Below are 12,474 nucleotides of genomic sequence, written 5' to 3'. Positions count from 1 at the left end.
GTTCTCCGGAGGAAGAGTAGAGCCAAGAAGAGTATACCTTTAACATTCATCCAGTTTTGCCAATCCCATCTTTTCTCTTTTTCAGGAGAAAAGAGTGAGTTCATGAAAAATGCCCATTTGGGGAGGCCAAGATAAACCTGCTGTGTGTATATATTTGGTTTTGGGACACATCCGACAGCACTCAGGGGTCACTCCTGGTCTGCACTCAGAAATCACTTCTAGCAGGTTCAGAGGACCATATGTGATGCTGGAAATCAAACCCAGGTTGGCTGCGTGCAAGGCAAATGCCTTACCTGCTGTGCTATCACTCCATCCCCAGTTGTAAATCTCAAAGATGCTTCTTTGTATGTGATTTCTCGTTCTGATCTTGCTGCTTTCAGTAATCTATCTCTATTTTTGGCTTTCGCCATTGATAAGGGTGTGCACTGGGATGTTTTTATTTGGGTCTCTTTTAGCTGGCACTTCTGGGGCATCCAGGATGGAGGTGTATGTACTTTTCAGCTCTGGGAACTTCTCAGCAATGATGTCTTTGATTGCTATTTCTTCATAGGAGTTTTCTGCCTGACTTTGACCCTCAAAAATTCTTATATTGTCCTATTGAATTATATCTGTTGAATTTATTCCAACGGTCTATTGTTGTCTGTTTCTTTGTTTTGATGATCTTCTCCATTTTCTGTTCATTTATTTTGAGGCCATTTTTTCCATCTGCTGCTGTAGTCTGGAGGTTTTCTGCACTTCATTTGTCAAGCTCACCAATGTGTCCCCAGCAGCTGCTACTCTGCTGGTGAGAACTTCCAATTAATTTTTCATTTTGTTTACCAAGTTTTTCAGTTGTGACATTTCTGTTTGAAATTCTCTCATTTGTTCTCTCAGATTCTCCTATGCTTTATTGGTAGTCTGTCCCAGTGTTTTTTTGAGCATGTTGAACATCTTAAGACTATCCAGATATTCTGAATTCCATTTCAAAGAGGTAATATGGCGGATTAGTACTGATTGGGTCTGAAGGATTGCACTCTTTACCCACCAGGCATGATGGGGTTTTGTGTTGTTTTACCATGATTCTTTGAGGTCTCAAGGTGTTTCTTTCATGCCACTGTCAGTCTTCCCATTGACAGGGCGTTTATATGGAGGAGAGATTGTCTTGCACTGTGTAAGCTTCGGCCTGCTTACCCTCTGACTTATGTGGCACATAAGTAGGCACAATCCCCATTGTTGTTAGGGCCACTCTTGGACTGCTGTGCCTCTCACACTCACCACAACTTTGTTCCCACAGGCACTTTTGTTGTTGGGGCCACTCTCAGTCTGCTAAGTAGCCATACTCTCCACGACGCTGCCTCATTATTTATAATATAAAACTATTAACTTTTAATAAATGTTTCTGGCTTTAAGTGCATAAAATTAACCAATAAAAGTCTGCAATTTTCTAAAGCTGAAAGAAATTGCCTAGGGTTATTTATTTATGCTTTGTTTTGCTAGTTTATTACTCTCAGGCAATGAAATTGCAGCTATAGTTTTGCAAACTGCTTAACAATAGCTATTAGAACCAATTCTCACAAAGCTAAGTGGGAATAGTTTTTTATTTTCTAAATGTATGTTTTGGAAAAGATAAGAACTGACTATTACTTTCCACAAAATTACTTTTATAACACAGGAATTTTGATTTTAAGAAACAATTATTTCTATAGTTCAGTCTTAACAAACTTTTAAGATTCTATTAATGCACTCAGGAAGCATTTATAAATCAATAAGTATCCAGCAGAGTAATCTTTTACTCTGGATGGTGTTAGAAAAATTCCCGTTTTTAAATAGTCTTTGAAGAAAAAGAGATCATGATATTTTATTTAATAAAGTCTTTAAAAATTATGGATGTAATGTATGCTACTTTCTTGTTCTTTAAAATGATAATATATTAAAATTATTTAAGTAAAACTTTGAGCTAAACCATTTAATTTTGTTCAAATTAAAATTTGGATACCTACACCCAGAGATGGTAGGGAGGGTAGAGTGCTTTCCTTGCATACAGACAACATGTGTTCAACTTCTTTTATACCATATGGTCCCCTGAGCCCTGACAGGAGTGATTCCTGAGCACAGAGCCAGTAGTAAGTTCTGAGCACTACTAGATATGGCCCACAATAAAAACAAAAATTTGGAAATCTTTTTTTGCAGCTGGTCACTTCCAAGCTGGTTCTTGAACCCTAATTATTGGGGTCATTTGCAAACTCAACATAATAACTGTCCAAGAAATGGGGTCACCTAAGCAATCTTGAGCAAGGATATGCTTGATTGTTTATTTATTGCTATAGCATAAACTCCCAGATTCCCATCATAATTTTCTGCATGTTGACATATATGTTGAGTACAAAGGATGGAATACTTATGTAAGTGTGGCCATAGAATATAAGCAATCAGCAAGTACTTTTAATTTATAAATACTTGCTACAGAAGTAATGATGACCTTTATTTCTTTTTTAAGTAATAACTTCTTTATTCAAGCACCGTGGTTACAAAAATCTTCATAGTTCGGATTTAGTCATCGAATTTGCACCATCCTTCATCAATGTAACTTTCCCCATCACCAATGTTCCCTTCTCCTTCAACCCCTGCCTGTCTTCAAGACAGGAATTCTATTTCTCTCTCTCTCACTATCATTGCCACCATAGTTACAGGTGCCATTATTTCTCTAACTGCACTCAACACCCTTTGTGATCAGCTTTATATCATGGACTGGTCCTTCTGTCCTCATCTCTATTTCATCTGGGTATTATTACCATACTGTCTTTTATTATTCTTAAATATCACAGATAAGTGAGACTTTTCTGTGTCTATCACTTTCTGACTCATTTCACTCAGCATAATAGTCTCTATGTCCATCCATGACTAGGCAAATTTTATCACTTCATTTTTTCTAGCAGCTGCATAGTATTCCATTGTGTAGATGTAACACAGTTTCTTTAGCCACTCATCTATTGTCAGGTCTCTCGGTTGTTTCCAGATTCTGGCTATTATCAATAGTGCTGCAATTAACATAGGAGTGCAGAGGTCATTTTTTTTATTGTGTTTTTGAGTTCCTAGGGTATATACCTAGTAGTGGTAATGCTGGATCAAATAGGAGCTCAATTTCCACTTTTTTGAGGAATGTCCATATTGTTATCCAGAAAGGCTAGAGTAGAAAGCATTCCCACTAGTAGTGGGATCCACATCCACACTAGCACTAATTTTACTTGTTTTTGTTTTTTGTGATGTGTGCCTGTCTGTGGTGTGAGATGTTACCTCACTATTGTTTTAATTTGTATCTCCCTGATGATTAGCGATGTGAAGCATTTTTTTCATGTACCTTTTAGCAATTTGTATATCTTTTTTGGGAAAATGTCTATTTCTTCTCCACATTTTTGATGGGGTTAGATGTTTCTTATTTTTCTTATTTCTTTTATTTTTTATTTTTAAACAATGATTCAAAGAAGGAGGACAAGGTAAAGTTACAGTGGAAGGACAATCACCCAAAAACAGAGTTCTCAGAAGAAATCCCCCTGCTGACACTCTAATTTTGAACTTACAGTCAAAGAACATAAAGAAAAATAAAACAGAACCCATGTACAATTACTTTGTCCCTCAAGACCCCATTGTAGTACTTTACAACATTTCTTAGCAGTACACAAAGCAATCTAAAGCCATAAAATTTATGTAACTCCTTAAACTTAAAGGCATAGTAGTTTTTACATTTTCATGCACATATATATTTGTTTAACTCAACCTCAAAAGTTTAAGTGGGTTTTTTTAAGGTTTAGAGTCAAAGGAGCACAGCAAAAACGGTGTTAGAGTGGCAATCATCGTTTGCATAGGCCCACAAAGTATGGGGGGCATGGAAAGGAAAACCCTTTGCCTAAATACAAGAAGACCTTATCCCTGAAGTTTCCTTACACAAAACCAACTCTAGGTTCCAGGCAAACTAGCCTGTCCAATCCAGGTCACCATCTGTAGTGCCAATACAATTTTATTTTTCACACAGTCTCTGTTGTTGGTATCATGTTTCTGTATTGAAGTAGATGTTTCTTTTTATTAAGTTCTGTCATACCTTGTATATCTTCAATATTAGCCCCTTATCTGATGAATGAATAGTTTCTCTCATTTTATGGGTGGCTTTTGTATCCTACTCACTCTCCTTTGAGGTTCAGAAGCTTCTCAGTTTAATGTGGTTCCATTTGTTTATCTTTGCTTCCATTGTTTGGGCAGAGGTGTTTTATACTTGGGGATGCCTTTAGTCTCAATATCATGTTTTTTTGTTTTTTTTGGGGGGGGGGAGGGGTTTGGTCTACATTTTCTTCTATATACCTTATAGTTTCAAATCTTATATCAAACTCTTTAATCCATTTTGATTTGACCTTTGTGCATGATGTTAGATGGAGATCTGAGTTCACTTTTTTGCATATAGTAGCTGTCCAACACCACTTATTGAAGAGGCTTTCATCGCTCCATTTTGTGTGTTTTGCCCCTTTATAAAAGATTAATTGATTGTATGTCTGGGGAACATTCTCTGAATACCCAAGTCTTTTCCATCTGTCTGAAGATCTGTCTTTATTCCAATACCATGCTGTTATAATGACTATTGCTTTGTAGTACAATTTAAAGTTGGAAAAAGTAATGCATCACATTTTCTTTTTCCTAAGGGTTGCTTTAGTTATTTATGGACATTTATTGTTTTCAAATTAGGTTCAGGAGTGTGTGATCCACTTCTTTCAAGAATGTCATGGGCATCCTTAGAGGAATTGCATTTAATCTTTACTACTATGCTTTCAGGAGCATTACCATTTTAATGATATTAAACCTAACAATCTATAAACAGGGTATGCCTCTCTATTTCCTTGTGTCCTCTTTTATTTCTTAAAGCAGTGTTTTGTAGTTTTCTTTGTATAGGTCCTTCACCTGACTCCAAGGTATTAGAGTTTCACTGTTAAATTGTAAATTGGATTTTTTAAAAATCTATTTCTTTACTATCATTATTTGTGTATAAGAAGACCATTGATTTTTTTATTTTTTGGACCACGCCCAGTGACACTCAGGGGTTACTCCTGTATATGCACTCAGAAATCTCTCCTGGCTTGGGGGGACCATATGGGATGCCAGGGCATCGAACTGTGGTCCATCCTGGGTCAGCCACATGCAATGCCCTACTGTTGTGCCATCACTCCAGCCCCAAGGCCATTGATTTTTGCATGTTAATTTTGTAGCCTGCCACTTTCAGATACAAATCTATTGCTTTTAGAAGCTTTTTGGTAGTCTTTAGGATTTTCTAAATATAATGTTATGTCATCTACAGAAACAGTGAGAGCTTGACTTTTCCTTACAATCTGATGCCCTTAATATCTTTTTCTCTTGGCTAATTGGTATGGCAAATACCTCCAGTACTATGTTGAATAGGAGTGATTAGAGGGGAAGTTTTCTATTGTACTAGATTTTAGGGGAAAGGCTTTTAGTTTATCTCAATTTAGAATGATATTTGCCATGGGCTTGTGGTAAGTGGCCTTGATTATATTGAGAAAAGTTCCTTCCATTCCTATCTTATTGAGAATTTTTATTTTATCATAAATGGGTGTTGGACCTTATTAAATGATTTCTATGAACCTATTGATATGATCATATATGTTTTAAGTTTTTCTTTTGTTAATATGGTATAGTACATTGATTGAAATGTGTATGTTAAACCATCCTTGCACACTGGAAAGAAACCTACTTGGCCATGGTGTTTGACCTTCTTGAGGAGATGTTGGATCCTATTTGCTAGGACTTTGTTAAGGATCTTTGCATTATGTTTATCAGGGATATTCACCTGTAGTTCTCTTTTTTGGGGGGGATTCTGACTGCTTTTGTATCAGGGTGATGTTAGCTTTATTAAAAACTATTTGTGAATGTTTCTGTTTTCAATTTCCTGGAATTGCCTGAAAAGTATTGATAGTAGGTCCTCTTCAAAGGTCTGAAAGAAATCATTAGTGAATCTCTCTGGGCCTGGGCTTTTGTTCTTGGCTCTATTGCTTTAGCCCTTTTCTTATTCCTTTATTATTCTCTTTATATCCCATGTATAAAAGAGGTCATTTTGTATCTGTCTTTATCTCGTATCTTCATTTGTAATGACTAAACTATAAAGTATGCTCAAAATTTTTGTGATTACATCATTTTATTGTCTGGTTAAAGTTGGCTTAAAAATTTGTAGCTATAATACAATACAATATAGACCAAACAATAATATAGACCAAACATTTTGTATTGTTACAAGCTAGTGAGAATCATTTATAAATTTATTTTCTTCTTTTTTCTTTTTCTTTTTCTTTTTTTTTCTTGGTCACACCCAGTGATAATCACAGGTTATTTCTGACTCTGTGCTCAGAGGTCACTCCTGGCAGGCACGGGGGGGTGGAGACAATATGGGATGCCGGGATTCAAACCACTGTCTGTTTGAATCAGTTACATATAAGACGAACGCCCTACCGCTATGCTATCTCTCTGGCCCCTGAAATCTTTATTTTCTATAAATTTTTAGTACAGGTATGATTTATGGTCTGACATATTTGAGGATGGTTAATATAGAAAATGCAAGAGAGATAGTATAGAAGTTGAGCTGCTCGCCTTGCATGCAGCTAACCTGAGGTTTGATCCCTAGCACTACATGGCCACTCAAGCTCCACAGGCCCAGAAGTATCCCTGAACACAGGTGGGGGTGTCCTCAAACCTACTCCCTCAGAACCTATAACAAGTGCTGGGGAAAATATAAAGAAAAAAATCTAATTTATATCCTTTTGGGGGATGTAAAATAATACAGACAGTGGTATAATAATTGTAACATCAACTGATGGAACTATGGAAGTTACTAATAAAAAATTAAAAATGTAATTGTGATAAGACTCAGGATTACAACTTCTGGGTATATATATGTAAATAATTGATATCCTTATTAAAAATGATATGCAACATCATTTTTGTGCAGCATCATTCATAGTAGACAAGATAATGAAATAACTCAAGGGTCAGTCAAAAGATAAGTGGATAAAGGAAATATGTGTGTCATGTATATGAAACAAAACATTATTAGTCATAATAAAGAAAATCCTCTCCATATCTTTATATGTATCACCTTGTATATTAGTCATTGAGTTGGCAGGAAAGGTTCATTAAATTATAGGTTCAATTTATATGAATGAAAGCTTCTTTAAATTATAGATTGTGTATAAATTTGACAAATTTGGGTTTAAATTAAGAACCCTTTCAAGTTAAGATTCAACATGGAATGGCCTTGAGGACAGTGTATTAAGTGAAAAAAATATATCACTCATTATGTGAAGACAAGTTATTTTTGTTTTAAGGTAGCTTGATTACAATAATATTAGCATTTATCTTTTGAGTTCTTTCGGTGGGAGAAGAGGCACACTTAGTGGTGCTCAGATTTTACTCCTGGATCTGTGCTCAGGGACCATTTTTGGCAAGACTCGGGACCACCTGAGAATTTGGAGATAGAACCCGGGTCAGCTGCATGCAAGGAAAGTGGATAATTCCCTACCCACTATACTATCATTCTGGCCCCATGTTCATGGTTTTGATGTACAAAATAGCTGCATCTTCAATACCAACAAAGTGTCCAAGACCTTCCACCAATTATCCTTATATCTCCTCTAGTCCTACACTTCTCCCATTACCCCCCCATTGCTTGTAATCAAGGTTTTGCAAACAAAGTCTAAGAATTTGTTCTCACTTTATAACATATAGCTCCTTGTTTCTTTATTTACAATAGATAAGTGAAATCATCCAGTAGTTATTCTTTTCTCTCTCACTTCTCTAACGTAGTATGATTCCCTCCAGTACCATCCAAGCTACAAAGTTTCATCTTTTCTTATACCTGCATAATATTACAATGTATTTATGCTATGTGGCAGTTGTGAAATCTTAGATTCTTATACTCATAAACAAAAGAATGGTGATCATCAGCATTTGGGAGTGGTGGGGGAAAACTTTGTTTAAGGGTACAAACTTGAGAGCTGTAAGTAAACAACTTTAAATATTTATAAGTTGAGTCTGGTGAATGAAGCCAACAAGTCTGTATTATAAACTTCAAAGTGCTAAACAACTACATCATAAATTTTATTCCCAGAGAGTTTTATGTGTGTAGAATATTCTAAAGCTATTTCTTATAGAATGCTTGCTTTGGAACTTTAGATTTAAAATTTTATCATTTTATTATCATGATAATTTAATTACCCCCTTTCCTTTGCTGTTGTGTCATCATTATTGTTTGGTGTGCTGCAGACTGCAACACACAATTGGTCCTGTTGTTGCACCTTTGTTTACAATGTTGGGATCATACCAGCAGAGCAGGGATAAAACTTAGTGATGTGGGGGCATGGTGCAAGGGACCAAACCTGTGGCCATAAGCATGTAGCATGTATGACAGGTAGTCTACTACTAAGCCATTTCATTGAGCCCTCAATGCCATCATGTGACAGATTACAAATAACTGAAGCTCGAAAAAATGTTAGGTGACTGGCATAAAAACATAGAGATGACTGGTGACATTTATTTTAGTGTTCATAATAAGGAGCAGGACATTCTAAATTTCCTTACCCCTTTTGACCTAGATGACCTCTCTCGTTTTGTGCCAGTTTTCAGTGCCACTTCCCAGGAGGAATTCCACTGGCCTGCCTGCACTGCAAATACTAAAAACAGAATAATAGATTACCTGGGGCAGAAGGAGTCTGAATGAGTCACAAATGCACACTGCCCAGCAGGCAGTGAAAATCTGTCCTGCCCTCAGACGTGACAGGACATGGCACAGCTGGACTCCATGATAAGAGCCACAGAGCTGCTGAATACCAGGTTGACAACCTTCCATGAAGAATGTCTTTTGAAAAAAAATTTTTTTGTGAATCCTCACAGGCTCTGGGAGGTGAGAGCAAAGTCAGTCTGTGCAGCAGAAAATTTGTATCACAAAATTAGGAAGCTTTGATTATTTGTGAATGCACAAGTGTAAACTATTGCCTCCATATTTTAACCAGGCAGCCAGGCACATCGACCATGTCAGTGTTTATAAAGTTGTTCTTTTCAATTATGTCACCTATCACAGTGATTTCCTCCTGAAATGGAGTGCTTCAAAATCAGACATTTAAGCTGCAGTTTGTGTGTGTTTGTATGTTTGAGAGAGATACAGATAGACAGAGATTGACAACAGAGAAAGAGAGAGAGAAAGAGAAAGAGAGAGAGAGAGAGACCTTTAGCTTGAGGTTATGTGCTTCATTGATTTTGTTTCATATGTTATCACAGGGAGCCAGTTATGTTACTTGTTTTATTCTGTATATATAGTGCTTTAGAATATATCACTTATGGGACTGGAGAGATAGCATGGAGGTAAGGCATTTGCCTTTCATGCAGAGGGTCATTGGTTAGAATCCCGGCATCCCATATGATCCCTAAGCCTGCCAGGAGCCATTTCTGAGCATAGAGCCAGGAGTAACTCCTGAACGCTGCCAGGTGTGACCAAACAAACAAACAAACAAACAAAAAGAATACACCACTTATATAAACATTTAAAGTTCATATATATTCATATATATGTATATGAGAAAGAATAAAAATTCATTTGTCTGTATTTTTGGGGTTTGTTGCTTGAGAAGTTTCTTCCATTGTCTGCTCCGTGGCTGTGTTCTTGTTCATGAGTTTTGCAATGTGGTATAGCTAGAAATACATATTCTTCATAAAACTTCCTGTGCTTTTTAACCTTAACATTAAAAAGTAGTATACAATTAAAATATACTAATTATTGATAGTTTATTCCATAGCTCATGATTTTCGTGAATCTGATAAAAATAACACATGATGACAATTAGAAGTTAGAACAATAAATATAGGTGGGAAGTTCTTACAGAAGTAGTTAATAATAATTATATACTTTATGTAATTTTAATAAATTTACTCAAACAACATTTATACTACAATATCTACATTACTTGAAAAATATTTAAAGAGCATAGATCACATTGTTGACATAGTTGATCATAATGCATTTGTTTCCAGATAAATGAAAGCTAAATTATAAAAAAATAGAAAGAAGGAAAGAAGGATAAAGAGTTGTGAAAATTATTGTATCTCCAAATGAGGTTATTAAATATTTGTCTGCAGGTTTAGTAAGCTCTTGTTGCTGGCTGATCATTCTGTTACCTCATTTGTTACTGAACATTAAATGACTTCAGATACACACTGGCATATAAATTGGTGTATTCCTAAGAAGGTGATAGTATTTTAAAGAAACTGAAGTTTCACCATGACCACAAATATGGCCCATGGTCCCAGAATTCAAAGGACTATTTCTGATACTGAGGCTTTTCTGGGGCATGTTTCAGCTGCCAGATCTTCTAGAGTACAAGAAGGTGGGGAAGGAATAGGGAGGGGCCCACATGCACTTCAAAAAAGCCATGGTGATATCAGCACGGATGCTATTAAACCTGAGGTTTGGTCAGATTGATATTCCTGAAGAGAATTAGAGAAGGGTGGTGAGACAGGGTCATAGGCAAATCAGTGATTCTGGGTGATGGATGCAGCAGTATGGCTTCAGCAGTTTGGGGGCTTGGCCTGAGCTTCTCCTCCCAAAATTGCCCACTTTCAGCAACTTGGCTGGTATACCCATGGTTTTTCATGGTTTGGTTTATATCTCTTTTGAGAACAGAGTGAGTCTACAGAGCTGGCTGGGTGCAGACATTATGACTGCATTTTGTCTTCTAAATTACTTTTATATACTTAATTCTGTTTAGAAACCAACTTTATGGATTCTTTTTAAACTGTTATATTTCTTGCAAGAAAAGAGAGCGAGAAGTAAATTGCTTGCCCCAGAGGCAGGCAGATAAGGGTGGTGGGGGGAACATGGGGACATTGGTGACGGAAAATGTGCACTTTACTGCACACCAAAGTGTCTAAAAGGAAGAAAGATAAAGAAAGAGAGAAGAAAAATGTAGATAGGAAGGGGAAAGATGAGAGAGAAAGCAGGGAAGATGAGCGAGAAACTGGGGACATTGGTGGTGGGAAATGTGCACTGGTGAAGGTTACTGTACATTGTGTGACTGTAACTCAATCATAAATAACATTATCTGGTCTCGCTTCGGCAGCACATATACTAAAATTGGAACAATACAGATGAAATTAGCATGGCCCCTGCACAAGGATGACACACAAATTCATGAAGCGTTCCATATTTTAAAAAAACAAACAACTTTATCTGTGGAAAAAAAAACTATTATAAGCCTTGTAACCACATTGTTTAAATTTTAAAAAAGTTCTTTTTTGAAAGGATGGAGGTTGGAAGTTTTTCTTCGAGTAGCTTTTAGTCTGTTGGACTTTTAAGTAACTCCTGTGGCTGATATTTTTGATGGGATCTCTAATCAGTATTGTGGCTGATTTGGATTATTTAAATCATATTATTTTTATAACATGATCAGATTGAATTGCTTGTATAAACATGGATAGAAACCAATTAATTTTCACTGTGAGCAGTTGGATGTAAAAATAGTGGCCAATTCTTTAATTTTTTGCTCATAATTTACTCACATAGGGACCTTGGTGAGCCCTTTTGTTTGTTTGGGGCTACATTTGACAGCATTTAGGGGTTATTCGTGGCTCTGAACTCAGGAATCATTCCTGGCAAGCTCAAGGTACTACATGCGATGCCAGGAATAGAACTCGGGTTGGCTGTGTGCAAGGCCTTACCTGTTGTTCTATCACTCCAGCCCCAGGTGAGCATTTTTTTTTAAAGAATACATTTTAGGGGCCGGTGAGGTGGTGCTAGAGGTAAGATGTCTACCTTGCAAGCGCTAGCCAAGGAAGGACCACAGTTCGATCCCCCGGCATCCCATATTGTGTGCAAGACAAGCAATTAATGACTTACATAACTATAGAATTTGTACCTCAGTGATCACTCATGGCAGGGATCAGGATACCATATGTGGTACAGAGAAGTGATCCTATGCTGTCTGCTTGCAAGACAAATGCCCTAGTCATTTTACTATCTGTCTGTCCCCTGCTTCACGACTGATTTGTATTCTTTTTTTTTTTTTTTTTTTTTTGGTTTTTGGTTTTTGGGTCACACCCGGCGGTGCTCAGGGGTTACTCCTGGCTGTCTGCTCAGAAACAGCTCCTGGCAGGCACGGGGGACCATATGGGACACCGGGATTCGAACCAACCACCTTGGGTCCTGGATCAGTTGCTTGCAAGGCAAACGCCGCATCTCGCCACTGTGCTATCTCTCCGGGCCCTGATTTGTATTCTTAATCAAAGATCCCTGAACATGCTCTCAGCAGGATTTGGGAAATTATGCAATAAGATACAATCAGGCCTTTGTCAAATTTTGTTTCTTTTCCTGCTTTTCAGAAACCAATATTTTGTTGGTTGGGAAGAGGCCAGATCTATGTTATGAAAGGAATGTCTAGTTTCGAGAGGAGAAAATTG

The 12,474-nt window shown here is 37.0% G+C and overlaps 1 protein-coding gene and 1 non-coding gene across 2 annotated transcripts in view; both read left to right on the top strand.

Annotated features, from left to right (window-relative positions):
- The window catches only part of SLC35F4 (solute carrier family 35 member F4), a 289,437-nt gene that overhangs the window by 100,099 nt on the left and 176,864 nt on the right, over nt 1–12,474 (top strand). The window lies entirely within an intron of this gene.
- Nucleotides 11,124–11,229, top strand: LOC126004733 (U6 spliceosomal RNA). The gene has a single exon (XR_007493994.1). It is a non-coding gene; the product is annotated as a U6 spliceosomal RNA (small nuclear RNA).

Source organism: Suncus etruscus, chromosome 3, assembly GCF_024139225.1.
Source record: "Suncus etruscus isolate mSunEtr1 chromosome 3, mSunEtr1.pri.cur, whole genome shotgun sequence".
Classification (NCBI taxonomy): Eukaryota; Metazoa; Chordata; class Mammalia; order Eulipotyphla; family Soricidae; genus Suncus; species Suncus etruscus.
The sequence above is the reverse complement of the archived record's forward strand: the minus strand, read 5'-3'. Positions and strand labels throughout refer to the sequence as shown.